The following is a 13,999-nucleotide window of genomic DNA, read 5'->3' on the forward strand; positions in this document are numbered from 1 at the left end:
TTGGACTGCAGGGGGAGACCAGAGAACATGCAAACTCCACACACACAGTGGAGGGGTGGGATTTAACCCCCGGCCATGGGGATATGAGACAGCAGGGTTACCCACTGAGCCTTGATGCCACCCTGGGATATTTATTTATTATGATCAGACAGCTGAAGGAGCGACATCTTTAATACTGTTCACCATAAACATTGAAGCTAGACAGCATTTAACAAGAATCATGCTTCCTGTTTATCACTTTGAGTTTGGTTTCTTGTTAATTAAATATGTTCAGTTATTTATAATGACATTTGAAATGTGGACTATATTCAGTACGCTTTGTTAACGCAAATTTCACTATGTATTGAAGTAACTGAGATAATGAAGCAATTCTGCCTTCCCCAAGAAATGTCTAACTGCTCCCATTTATCAGCCATTAAAAACTAAAACTTTCACTGCATTGTCTTCTGTAACAGGTTGCATTAGCCAGATATTCAAAGACATGTAGCTACGGCCACATGCTTTATGTTTATTTTCCTTGTATAGGGGGTTAAACTTTCTTTTTTTAACACAACCGCTGAATTAGTAATAAAAACTAATGTATTTATTAATTAAAAAATCATTTATTAATAATATATCTCTAAAAAATCTATGTATATATGGATCACGGTATCAGTACTGCCTTGGAAGGGTGATATAAAGTTGGATCTAAAAAGCAGATCTATGCAGGGTTTGAGAGAAGTCCTGCTTTCCTCGACTCCAAATATCTGCAGGCATTCTGCCATTCATCTGCATCTGGTGACCTCCATTGATCACACCTCTGAGTGTAAAATCTCTATTTTTGCTCATACGATTTGTCAGTATCTTATTCTCTGTTTTTATGCTGATTTTTTTCCTCTCATAACTTAATAGAACTATTCAGATAACAGAGATACAAACTCAGTGAGACAGACAATATTTTGCATGAGTAATTTAAATACAGTCCTAGCATTAAAGATTTTTCTCTGGATTTTGAAAGTTCAACAAAAATTTTAATAATGTATTAATTGGGGGAAAAAATTGAAGGTGCTTGCTTTGCATATGTGGTATTTGAAATGTCCTTTGTCCAGAGACACAGAAAGGTGAATCCCTTTCTCCTTATATTATTTGTGCCATCCTGCACATGTTAGATTTCCTGGAGTCTGACTTTAAAATGCCTTTGTTGAACCAGATCCTACCAACCCTTTCCTGCATACATTGTCTCCAGGAAGGCTTAATAATTTTTATATGTCAATATGATGGATTATTCTGATGTTAGATCATAACTTCTGACAAGCAAAGCAGAAAAAAATGGACTCAAAAAAAGGAAGTAGCTTTTGTTACAGGGGCCATTGTAGACCCTTTGCTGATAGACAATAAATCTTCTGGATGCATATTTAGCGCTGTGTCAATGTGTGATGTTTCCTCAAGGTCAACCAATTTTACAATAAAATTTGCTATTCAAATACCAGTACCTGCTTGCATTAGTCCTTATTCAGGGTTTGACTCCATTAATCTGAAAGTGGAAGGAGAGGAAATGTTATATATTTATATTTAACAGAAAAGAAGATGGTGCCTTCTGAAGTCCTACACTTTTCGGAGCATTGATTCCGCTTCTACCCTACGCTGGACTGCATCTCGCAAGAAAGTCAAGGAAACACTTTGCTTAAATCTGTCATGTATAACACATTGTAGATACCTTCATAATGCATTATAATGCATTCATAAATGATTATAAACACAGCTGTAGCTATTTATAAAAAGGTGTAACACATTACAGCCATGTTTATTATGCATTTCAAATGGTTTATGAAGTTCTTATCTATAATGCATTATAGATACCTTCATAGTGCAGTACAAACCATCCTTAATTCTTATACTGACCATTATAATGCATTATGAGGATATGTATAGTGCATTATAGATGAGCGCCATAGAGCATTCATAATGCATAATAAACGTGGGTACAGTGTGTTATGCCTTTTTATAAATAGTTATAGCCATGTTTATAATACTTTATGAATGCATTACAATGCATTATGAAGGTATCCATAATGCATTATGATGACTGCTTTAAGTGTTACCAAAGGCATTCCTCTTTTAGGGCACTCTGCAGGTTTGAATGGTTGCCGGTTTAAATCCCATGGTTGGCAGAGTGATTTCACTGCTGCACCCATGAGGAAGACCCTTAACCCCTTACTGCTTTAGGGTCTGGTTGACCCGCTTTTCTCAACTGTATGTCTTTTGGATAAAAGCACTTGATGAGTAAATAAATCTAAATGCTACAAGTCGTGGAAAAATGACACAGATGAGCTCTCTGTGATTGTGACTCTTTATACTCGGTCGGTTGGTTGAAACCAAACTCTGGTCTGGATTTATATTTTCTGGGCCTGAACTTTCCACTTCAGTTTGTAATGGATTACTTTTGTGACTAACTTCCCCAACACAGATCATGCAGGTATATAAAATGGATTAGTGGAATATCCAGTAGTACCTGAGAGGATCAGTAAATTTAAGAGACGCAAAGAAACTGAAAAATGAAGTATGAGCAGAGGTCTAAGGTGCTATGGATAGTATAATAAAAATGTTACCCATTGTCAGCCGGTCTTCTGTGTTAGCTTTGCTTTCTGCGTGCAGTCCTGCTGCTAGCATAAATAATAAATGATTTTTGGTAAACTTTGCCCTTTGAGAACGAGCGAATGGAGAGCGAGCAATTAAAAGGTGCTTGCAGATGCAGATTTTGAGGTTGGATTCGGAATCCGTGGGAGGCGGTGAGAAAGCCAGACCCAGATGGTGAGATGAGCCGTCGGTACACTGGCAGATCCTGACCCAGAGCCACGCAGCTGAGATGGTGTGCGCTGGAAGCAAGCCAACGGGTCGCATTCCGTGGGCAACCCACTGCTCTCCTCTGTCCGTCAAACTCTCAGCTCACCCTGGCAATATCTCTGCGCTACGCTGCATCCTCCCATTGGAGGGATGTGGTTACAGATCAGTAAGAATCTGAAATATGACACTGGCACATGTAAAATATTCCATATTAACAACAGCAAACATTCATAACTTTTAAAATTCCAGATGTTGAAACATAAATTTGGTTTGTGAATAATAGGCGTTCCTGACTCCCAGTCCACAGAATACTGGGGGTTTGGAGGATGGGTTGGTTCATTTCCAAAAATAGACAACATATTTTCAGATCATCTGTAAAAAAATGGAATCAGATAAACCTATGAAATCGCTAATCAATCCACCGGCACCCACCTCCTTCTCCCCCAGCGGGTAAGAGGTTTTACTGATCCAGGAAATTTTTGCAGACATTAAAATGTTGGGAAACCATAGGGTATACAGTGATTATTTTTTCCCTGTGTTTGTGCAGGTTTCTCCTGTCTAAGACATGCAGTTAGGTTTAACTTGCCCATAGTGTGTTAGTATTAGTCCAGTGATGGGCAGCCATCCTTTCCAGTGTGTTTCCCTCAGGGGTAAATGCAGGGGCGGGGCCACAGGGGCACTGGCCACAGCTGAAAGCTGATTGGCCCCTAGATTGCCCGCTGTCCTGTCATTTACCTATTCAAAACATATTATTGGCTAAAGGTAAGGTTGACCCCAGAATATATATTATAGTCGCTCTTATGTCCCCCTCCCCCCCCTTAAAAAATCCCCAAGTCTCCTTCAGGCTCACTTTGACCCTACACTGGATGGACGACTGATTTTGTATAGAGGAAATCTCTTACAACCTGTCCTTTACAAACTTAAATCTTCCTGAAACAACCATCTGTGTATTTCAGGGAAAGGAGAATTAGTTAATTAAACCACTAAATATATACAGTTAAGAATGAATCTCCAAAACAGAAAGTTATATACAGTATGTGTCAAGAAATTAAAAACGATTTGATTCATTCCCTCTGTAATATTAGTATGCCGAAAGCACTTTGTTCAACTCCCTGTGTATAATCCAAGTCATGCAGAGACCTCTTCAAATGGACATGATGCTTGCAGCTTCCAGACGCTGCAGAAGAGTGTTACATAAGGTCAGGGGGTTTGATTGCAAACTAAAATAAATCCCCCATCTCACATGAATGGCAGTTTTGTGGAGACTCAGTAGTAGCCGTCATGGGCATTAATGACTAGTCTGGTGTAGTTACCCTGAACAGAAGCTAGGCTCTCGTCTCCAGCTTCTGTGACCTTCATTAACGTGTCGTTGGCCAGGCACAAATGTCCCATAGGTGTTCAGCGGGCTTGGAATTTATCTTAACTGTTACTGGGCAGTAATACGAAGGGAAGAGCAGCACCACATGGCCACCTGAGTGGGATGGAGATGAGGAAAAGTCGATACAGGACTGATGAAGGACATTCAGAGCAGGGCTGAGAGCTGAGTGGCCTCTGCTCATATCACTGCCCACACACCCTTTCTCCAAGCTACAAATTTACACACAACAAAGATAAAACCTTAGCTGTTAGCCTGCTAGCTAGCCTGGGAAGGCTGCTCATTATTTACGTCCGTTACTTATCATTTAGCGACTCCTCTTATAATCGAGAAGATCGAAACCGTTTCCCTATTTCCAAGACACAAGTGCTGCAATAAAGACAAGGAGAAAGAAGAGGGATGAGAATTGTGCATGTCTGGTCAATAAGCTGGCAACTCATCAATGCGCAGAGACCCTGAATCCGGCGGGCGGGGGTGGGGGGGGGGGGGATTTCAGGATGCCGAGACCCTGGGGGTGGAGGCTTATCAGAAAAGGCAACCAATGAATTTACTGGCTCGCTCAGCAATGCCCAGTAAATTTACTCGGATGTGTTGGATTGCAGATTGTAAACATGCCTGTTGTGCAAATCGGACCCTGTTTATATAACCTGTGGTGATCTGTGCCATGTGTTAGAGTTTTGCAGTACATTAGTGACAAAAATATGTCTCCATCTAAACGCATTTCCATGCTGGACCTAAATGCTAAATAATTGTCCCTCTCCCAGAACAGAATGATTTGTATTATTTCAATATGTCTTCATTTTCGGTTGTTATTACCTCCATCAGCTTAAACTAGCAAGACAGTGTCATACCCTTAGCAATCTGAGTGCTTTATATACTCAGCTGTTTTTCATGTCTCAGAACCGTGAAACGAAACCTAACTATCCTATGAGCAAAAAGAGTCCATAACTTAGGCAATCATGTCAGTCTATGTTCCATTAAAATTACAGCCTGATACCACACTTATTTAACACCAGTACATTACAGCTTGATGTATGTAATACAGGTAATTATTTAAAAAAAAACAAAATACAGTAACACTTTGCTTGAGGGGGCACAAGTGAATTAATAGCTCAGTTACTACTCAAGTACAATTCATTAACAAATATAGCAACTGCATGAAACACATGAACTGTTACGAACATGGGATCAGTAAATAACATTTAGTTACTGGTTAATTAATATATTAAGTAAGGCTGTACTACTACATTTTCTGTGTCCCCTCAAGTGTTACCAAAAATACTAATCAGAACAAACTGGTAAGTCTTGTTTTGTTTTGCTTTGCCTAAATGAATTCACTTAAAGTACAGTTTGTCAATAGATCACTGTGAATCATGCGAAGAGAATCATTTGCTTTTTAGAAAATTTGTCAGATATTGAAATATGTATACCCAATATCTCTGCTCAGGATAAACAATTGGGTGTGTATATATAAAAAATGATCCATTAATTAAAGTGAACTCCCAGTTTTGTATCCTGGACTCACAATGTGTGTCAGGTCATATTTTGGTGATTATTAAGGCCAGGTCAGTTACTTAATTAACATTGATTATTTTCAGTTTTGCCGTACACAGTAACTTATTTGTCAGCGTCCTAGAATGACCTTGTAAGCTAGATAATAATGACTCCATCCTTAAATCAGATACGCAGTACAGGGTCAGAGTAAGCCTGGAGCCTATCCCAGGAACGTAGGGCACGCAGTAGGGTGACACTCTGTATGGGATTACAGTGCATTACAGGGCAGACACTGTCAGCAATTTAGCTGCCAATTAGCCTAGCTGCATGTCTTTGGACCATGGGAGGAACCCAGAGAACCCAACAGAATGCCGCGGAACACGGGAAGAACATGCAGAGCGAGGTGTGAGACAGTATCGCTACCCACAGAGCCATTAGGACAGCCCAATACTAACTAAATATCCAGAACCGATATCATGGAAATACCTCATTCAAGTGATTAACTAAGCAGAGATGGACACGATTTGTTGGGTTCTATGGACAATAAAAACAATGAAATTGTGTGAGAACCTGAAGTTGCCAGTACTCGTCAGATTTTATCCGATATGTTAGCAGTGCCAGAACACATTTTACGCAAAAACAATACAGATAATTCTGACGGCTTTCCAAAAGTTCCTCCCAGCTTGTATTTAGGCCTTGTGAGGGCAGGCAGCCTTAGTGCCCGGGTTACAGGCCGCAGCGATAAGAACTTGGATGGAGCAGAGACTTGGGTGGATGCCCAGTAAGAAGGGAAAAACGTTTGTAAGTTATATGATGACACTAGATTGAGTGTGGGTTAGGGTGCAGAATTAGCTGACACTGCCCCGCAATTACAGTAAAATGTGCCAATATAAAGAGCATTTTCTGAGCTTAAACACAAAGCATCATCTTTCTTTGCTTCCATTTACCTTCTAACCACATACCCTACTCAGGGTTTTTGGGGGGTGGAACCTATTCCAGGCAGCACCCAGGATGGGATGCCATGATTTTAGACGGAGGGAGGACTCTGGAGTGCTGAAGAATCCCATGCGACAGAGACGGAACGCCACGCAAGCAGGGTGGAGGCGGGATTTGAACCCCCTAAACCGGAAGGTGTTTGGAGCAGCACTACCCACTGAGGCACACATCTTATTTAATTAAAAAGCAAAGAATTAATGCAAATGTGGCATAGAATGATGGTCCTTTATTCATGCCTGCGGGGAAGTAGGGAAATTCTCTTTTGTGCCTGCCCCATCTTGCACTCCAAGAGACACACATGCAGGTGAGAATGAGCTGGGGGGGGCACAGTGCTGGGTCAGCCAGCATGCAAGCAGGGGGGGGGGGCTTAGGGATGCACACTGACAACCTTCCGAACAGGGTCTAAGTCTGCGTGCCGCCATAACCTTTACAAACCTTTACAAACCATATGCTTTAAAGCAGGGGTGTCAAACTGCAGACCTGGGGGGCCGGAGCCCTGTGTAGCTTAGTTTTTTCGCTGTTCCACCCCTAATTATTCAGCTGAAGAGCTGTGTTGTAATTAGCACAAGGAATCAGGTGTGTTAAATGAGGGGAAACCCAAAAATGTGCAGGGCTCCAGCCCCCCAGGACTGGAGTTTGACACCCCTGCTTTAAAGTGTTTCAACATGGATAAAATTTTTTAACTGATTTTAAGAATTTATAACGCTACAGAATTTATATGTTTCATTAATTGATTTTTCTTTTTTAAATAACTTTAGCTTTGAAGTCCAACTTATTCACTACATAATCAATTCTGAATGACCTATCAGTGTTCATTCAGTGACTGTTCATTGTGGTCCGTCTGAGCGGCAGAACATCAATCATATCAAGAACAGCATCTTCCACAGTTTTGAGAATGAATTGCTGGATCTTAAGGGAAGTCTGTAAGGTGTGGAACAGGCGAGGGCACTGTCACCTCACTGTCACCTCACTGTACTAGCACTGCAGAGTCTGAATAACACCCTCCATGTGTACGAGGTTGATGTTCCCCTTCTGTTGTGCATGATCCTGCTTCTTCTGGCTTCTTCCTGAGATCCAAATGCATACAGTTATGGATCTTTAAACTGCCCATAATGTGTGCCCTGTGATCTACTGGAATCCCTTTGGGTTGTGGCCTATTTTTCCTGGGATTGGTTCCTGGTTTTCCATGACCCTGTATTGGATAAGCTGCTGAAAGATGGATGGATGGATGGATGGATAGAAGAGATATGACCCATTTTCATATCTATCTATATATAATTTCATATCTAGACCAATACTTTCTAACAGTCAAATCCAGCAAGATTATTTAACAAATGGGTCATAACAAAAACAGATATACAGGTAGTTCTTTCTTTAAGTCAAATTTGTAATTAAGTTGTAACACATATGTACAGTTCTTATTTAGTATCAGTTAGTCAAATGTATCTCTTAGTATATAGCATATTTTACCATTATACGCATATAAAACACTGAAGAAACACTTCCAAATACACTAAAACATCTAAAACATAATACAGAGCATAATAATAATGATAATTATACTGAAATAAATGTAACATATGGTATTGTACTCTACCTCAAGCTGACCAACCGCTGAAGCTTAATGGCAGTCTGTCCATAAGTACGATTTGTCTGTACGTCGGACATTCTTCACCCAGGGACTCACTGTACACATTAGATCTCGAGGGCCAAAAATGATAAAAACTGTAAAAACACTGCATGTCAAAGTACTATATGCATAACTGTATTAGTTTTTTTTTTATTTATTAAAATCCTCTTCAAAAGTCAGAAATGAGTGTAATTGTCACCTTCATATATAAAACCCTTAATTTTTCCTCATACATTTATATTCTATAATGTATTGTTGAGTCTAATTTTTAGTGAAGGTGAAGAGATACTGATGGGCATGAAGGCCTTGGAAATACACTTAATCAAACATGAGTAACATTGTACCACAACGAGCTCCCCATCGTCTAATGATCCAGCAATTCAGAGCCCCAGGTTTACAGGCAGCCAATCGCCAGGACTAATCACATTAGCCAGTCGTGGCTTTGTCTTTCTGCTCTCTGCATGATCTTCCAGAGTTCTCCGCTTGCCCATATCAAGCTGGATTTATACTAATGCATTTTTTTCAGGCTCCCAAATTACCATAGAGTTCTACACTTACCAATTAGGGTAATTACAGTGGTTTCTGTGAATTTTGCATTTAGGCGGTAATAACAGTGTCTGATCATCTCCTTGCTTGTTTGGAAAGGAAGCGGAAGGCAGTGCTTCCATTGTATTATGACACGTCTTTTGAATCTGTTTTCAGTCAAGTAACATGATCTTGTGCGATGCTATTTGGCGCAGTAATGGGGGCAGCAGGTGGAATATACCTTCTAGTAACAGCCATGAGAATTTAGCTGCATGGTCCTTAACTGGAACTGGAACTGAGACCATAAATCAGTAGGTCTCAGTCCTGTTCCTGGCCTTATTCATTATCAGCCTATTAAGGACCATATAAGTCAGATTAAAGTATGGCTGGAATGAAAACATTCAGGAACAGGATCGAGAACCACTGCCATAAATGATCCTGGTCTGTCAATGGGGAAATCTATAAGCTTCTAAGGATGAAACTAGCGGCTAAATATGCAAGAGGAAAGCACAAGGTAAGGGAATCTGCATTCCCAGCTTTATGCCACAATGCCACTTTGAAGAAGACATGATGTAAGTACATATCACCACAGTATGATTCTTCTCTTCGGAACGGGGCTTCACTTCAAAAGGATGCTCATCTAATAATAGCAGTCTTTACAGGGGTCTATAGAAGAGCCCAGAGCCAAGAACACGACTTCGCCCCGTAACTCTCACGCTGAGCTGTGTGCCAGGAACGTACTGTAGCTGAATGGCTTCTTCAGGTAGGCAAAAAAAAAAAAAGAGAAACGGATCTTCCCGTCAGGTTCCTTCTGTACGCCTGCCCCACAACGCTGCTACAACCACAACAGGTTTTATTTACAAGATTAGAGAGATCTCAGCGCGAGCGCTCCTTTCAACGCGGAGAGGGAAATTATCCACTAATGGACCTGCGAGCGCTAATATTTAGCCCCCCCCCCCCTTGCGTAATTGCTATAAAGTGCCTCGGCTTGTTCTGAAAGAGAGAGTTCCGAGCGATTCCGCTTCCCGCCTATTAAAGTAATAAAAACGACTGCCAGGGAAAAGGATCCCCGTTCCTTTGAAATCCTCCCCTGTCAAATTTCCCAGACATCATTAACGTCCCCCCCCCGCTTTCATATCGCCCGCGACGCGGAAGTGACCGCGCGCGCAGCCACCCGGCCGCCGCCAGTCGCTTGATTAATTCCTCGCGAGCCGCGTCGGGTTTGAAAGGTGCTTTGTTTGCATTAGCATTCATAATTGCTTAATGACAAATCAGATCTGGTTCATTGCGAGCAAGTAGACGAGCAAGTCATCTGAAGCATGTTTTAATTAGAATTATACGAAAACATTCCCCCCATGACCAGCCTATGTAAACTAATATTCCCTTTATATTACTGTTAGATTTTCACGTGCGTGTTGGTCAGACAGCCAACAAGAGATTTTTAGAAAGCCAGTAATAATTGTTGGAATATCAGACTATCTAGCAGTTTATTTTATAGCTATAAATATTTTTTGCTTTAATCGTGATATCTAACTTTAGGTCTGCATGTATGCTCATCCAGATGTTAAGCCAACGTATCCCAGACACAGTGACTTTCCTTATTAAATATAATATATAATACGATGCATAATATATATTTTTATATAATTCCTTTTGTTTACGCCCTAAAGGTCTAGTGTAGGCTAAGCAAATCTTAAATTCATGTGGAATCAGTTTAAAACAACTTTGCCTTTGTTTAACTCCTACATCTCGATTTTTCTGAGCAAAGCATGCAGTCAGCACTAAATGCACAACGTTTTCCTTGCAGCCTCTTGCCACTGTTCTTAAGCTATTTCTAAAACAAAGATGTCACTAGTTGATGCTAAATGAATTATACAGCATTGAATTGCCTATGGGTTTCTGGTTTTAATGATATTTTTTAATATTATAAATATTATTTTTACAATAATATAGCATCTGATTTGTCCTGGTTGGAATAAAAGTGCTTTAGCAAAAATCCCAAAAGCACTCGGCACATATTACATTCATCACATTTTATCAAAAAAAGCTTCCTTCTTTTGTCTAACGAGGTGTCTTTTTTTTAACCAAGTGGAGAGAAAGTGCAGCAGACACTCCATGAAAACAGCAAACGATTAGCCACACTTAGAGGTCCCCAAAGGCGCCGGTGTCACCAAAGAGGGAACACGATGTCCCGGATTTCCCCGTCTTTCAAACCATTCTGCTGGTGATGCACTAATTGCAAAAGGTCACTGAGGAAATCTCTCTCCATGAGAAATGGAACATGGGCAGGAAATCAAAGCCAGCGTCAGGTATTCTGACACTAAAGCAATCACACCCTACACCTGGAGTGAAGATCTCCAAGCACCGCAGACCAAGTCTCCGCTGGACCCTCCTTCTGGATAGATAGATAGATAGATCCATCTTTTCTTTCTTATTTTCTGCCTTTCTTTCTTCCATACTTCTTTCATTCCTTCATTTTGTCCTCCATTCCTTTTTCCATTTCTTTCCTTCCTTTCTTAATTTTTTCCTTTCTTCTTTCCTCCCTTCATTTTTTCCTTCCTTGCTTCCTTTCTTTATGTCTTTATTCACCTCCATAGGGAAATTCAGAAAATTATACTTGAGACAGTGCACTATCCCCCACATGCCCTGTCCCACCATCAGAGGGTCGGTCACTCCTCCCAATCACCCTCCGCCCCCCTTCTTGTCGGTCGCATCCCCAGGTAGTTTTAACACAGAAATGCTTGACAACGGTGGTCACAGGCTGAGAGAGGAGCAATTGCCAGAAATTCAAAGCAAGACATTTGCACGGAAGAAATGACAAGTGGCGTTGAATCTCTCATGATGGGGGAATTCTGTCTGCCCGTGTTCAGGCTCTCTTTGATAAACACAGGTGCTCAGCAGCCCCCTAGAGTGTCTCTGAACAAAGACGTGCACACGTGTTAGGGGACAAGTGCCAGCCACATCGCAGGGTATAGAAAAGATTAGCTGCTTTGCAAACGAATCATCATGCTATACCCAGCTAAAACTGTGATTTTATCATTCATGATGAAAATGAAAGTATGTTCACCACAACCCTGTATTGGATAAGCAGTACAGAAGACGGAATACAACTACGGTGCAGGATCACAATCACAAAATTAGACCTAGGAGTCTGGCAAACTGCAACGCCGTGCAGTGTCCTGCAATCCTCTCACTGCTCACATTACCCAGAATGCACTACAAAAAGTATATAATGTTTGTTTGGACAGTGTTCATATCAGATAACCAAAACCATTCCGTTCATTAAGGTAAAGTAAGCATGTTGTTACTCTTAATGAAATGAAGAGCGTTTAAAATGACAACTATGTTGTAATTAAACAGGCAGCATATTCACGTGTATGCATGTAAACATAAAATGAATGATAAAACATGCATTAATGCAGCACCTCGAGGCTTAAGCTCACTGCACTTATCTAGCTTTTGTCTCCCACCTCACGCAAAGAGGTGGGGAAAAAAACCCAAAAAAAAACAGAAAGGAAGATATATGGTAATGTGCTGTCCAGCTGTAGCAAGCCGCAGTCTGGCTCACAAAGCGCTTTCTAAAAGGGCCGTGGAGAGAGGTAAGGAGATACATCAATCAATTAACAATTAGCCCGTCGCTAATCAGCTGTCCCTGGTCTCTGCTGAGCCCTGTTGGCTGCATCAACTCAGTTCTTAAGGCTGCTCTATTGAATTTCCTCGATAGCGGCGTAAACGTATGAATTAACTGTAACCAAGGGCTTAATTGCAGGCAATTGTTCTGCATGTGGTAATTTTCCTCACATCGGCAGCGTCGCACACTCGAGGGCCAATATCATGTTATCACTCCTGGGAATGCTGGGATTGCCGCAGATGCCGCGTCGAGTGCTCGCCACTGCGTGGGCCACTCCAGTCTCGGCAACAGAGGCCAAATGTAAACAAAGGAAATAATTATAAAAGCAATCTGCGAGATGAATGTAAGACTTATTTTAAGAATCTGCCCGTCCATCTTCTAATTCCTTCCCAGAGGGTATTCCAGTCAGCATATGCCGCAAGGTTGGGGTGCATCCTAGATGGGACACACATACAATCATACATTATGGGCTAGCAAGAGATACCAGCTAACCTAAGTGCATGTCTTTGGCCTGCGGGAAGAGATCTGAATGAGCAGAGGCCAGATTCAGACCCCCAACCCTAAAGGTATGAAGGTTTCAACAGAACTACTCACTGAGACATCATTCCGGCAGGGTTTGTAGCATAATGGACTGTGGTGGTCTGACCTCCAATCCAGAGGGTGCTTCTTTCTTTCTTTCTTTCTATCTATCTATCTATCTATCTATCTATCTATCTATCTATCTATCTATCTATCTATCTATCTATCTATCTATCTATCTATCTATCTAAATGACAGACCGACCGTCTGACCGACCGAGCAACTGACCAAGAGAACAAATAGCTAAATTAGCTACTACTGCACACAGGAAGCTTTCGTGTAACATAGACAGGAACCATAGCCACAATCTAGAGAGCCAGAGAATGCCCCCCCCCCAATTCCTTTTGCCTTCTCCCATGGACCTGCTACCACACACATTCCTGTGCCTAGAACACCGATTATATTACATCACTGGCGCTACTATGGCAGTGATCTGCAGGCCAGGTGTGGAGCCCAAAGCTACTTTGTTATTTCTTGGATGGTGTATTTCAGTGGGAGGATGTCACAGCTTCAGTGCGGCAGACAGGCGATTCAAGACCCTCTTGATGGGGGCTTCAGACTATTTATTGTCTCAGTTCCCCTGAAAAATTGGTGCTCTATTTTTTTCAGACTCAAAGTGGCAACATTACTGGGTACTACACCCCCTATGGGTCACATCCTAGAATTGCCCCTGGGAGGGTGCACTAAATAATAGAAATGTTATTTTAATGTTTTTCTTTTTTATCTGGGGGTGAGGGTGAGAGTAGTACTTTGGAATTTAAAATTTGGGCGCTCTGAAACTGAAAGAAAACTTTGCAGGGTTTAAATATCTCCCAGATCCTGGAGACCACGGACTGATCTCTCTGACACAGGAGGGGGCAGACTTTCTATAGAAATGAGCAGAGAGTAATTTTAAGGGGGGGGGGGGCAGGGAGCATGCATCTCTGGCAGGTAGGAGTGAGGCAGC

Source organism: Paramormyrops kingsleyae, chromosome 16 (assembly GCF_048594095.1).
Source record: "Paramormyrops kingsleyae isolate MSU_618 chromosome 16, PKINGS_0.4, whole genome shotgun sequence".
Taxonomy (NCBI): domain Eukaryota; kingdom Metazoa; phylum Chordata; class Actinopteri; order Osteoglossiformes; family Mormyridae; genus Paramormyrops; species Paramormyrops kingsleyae.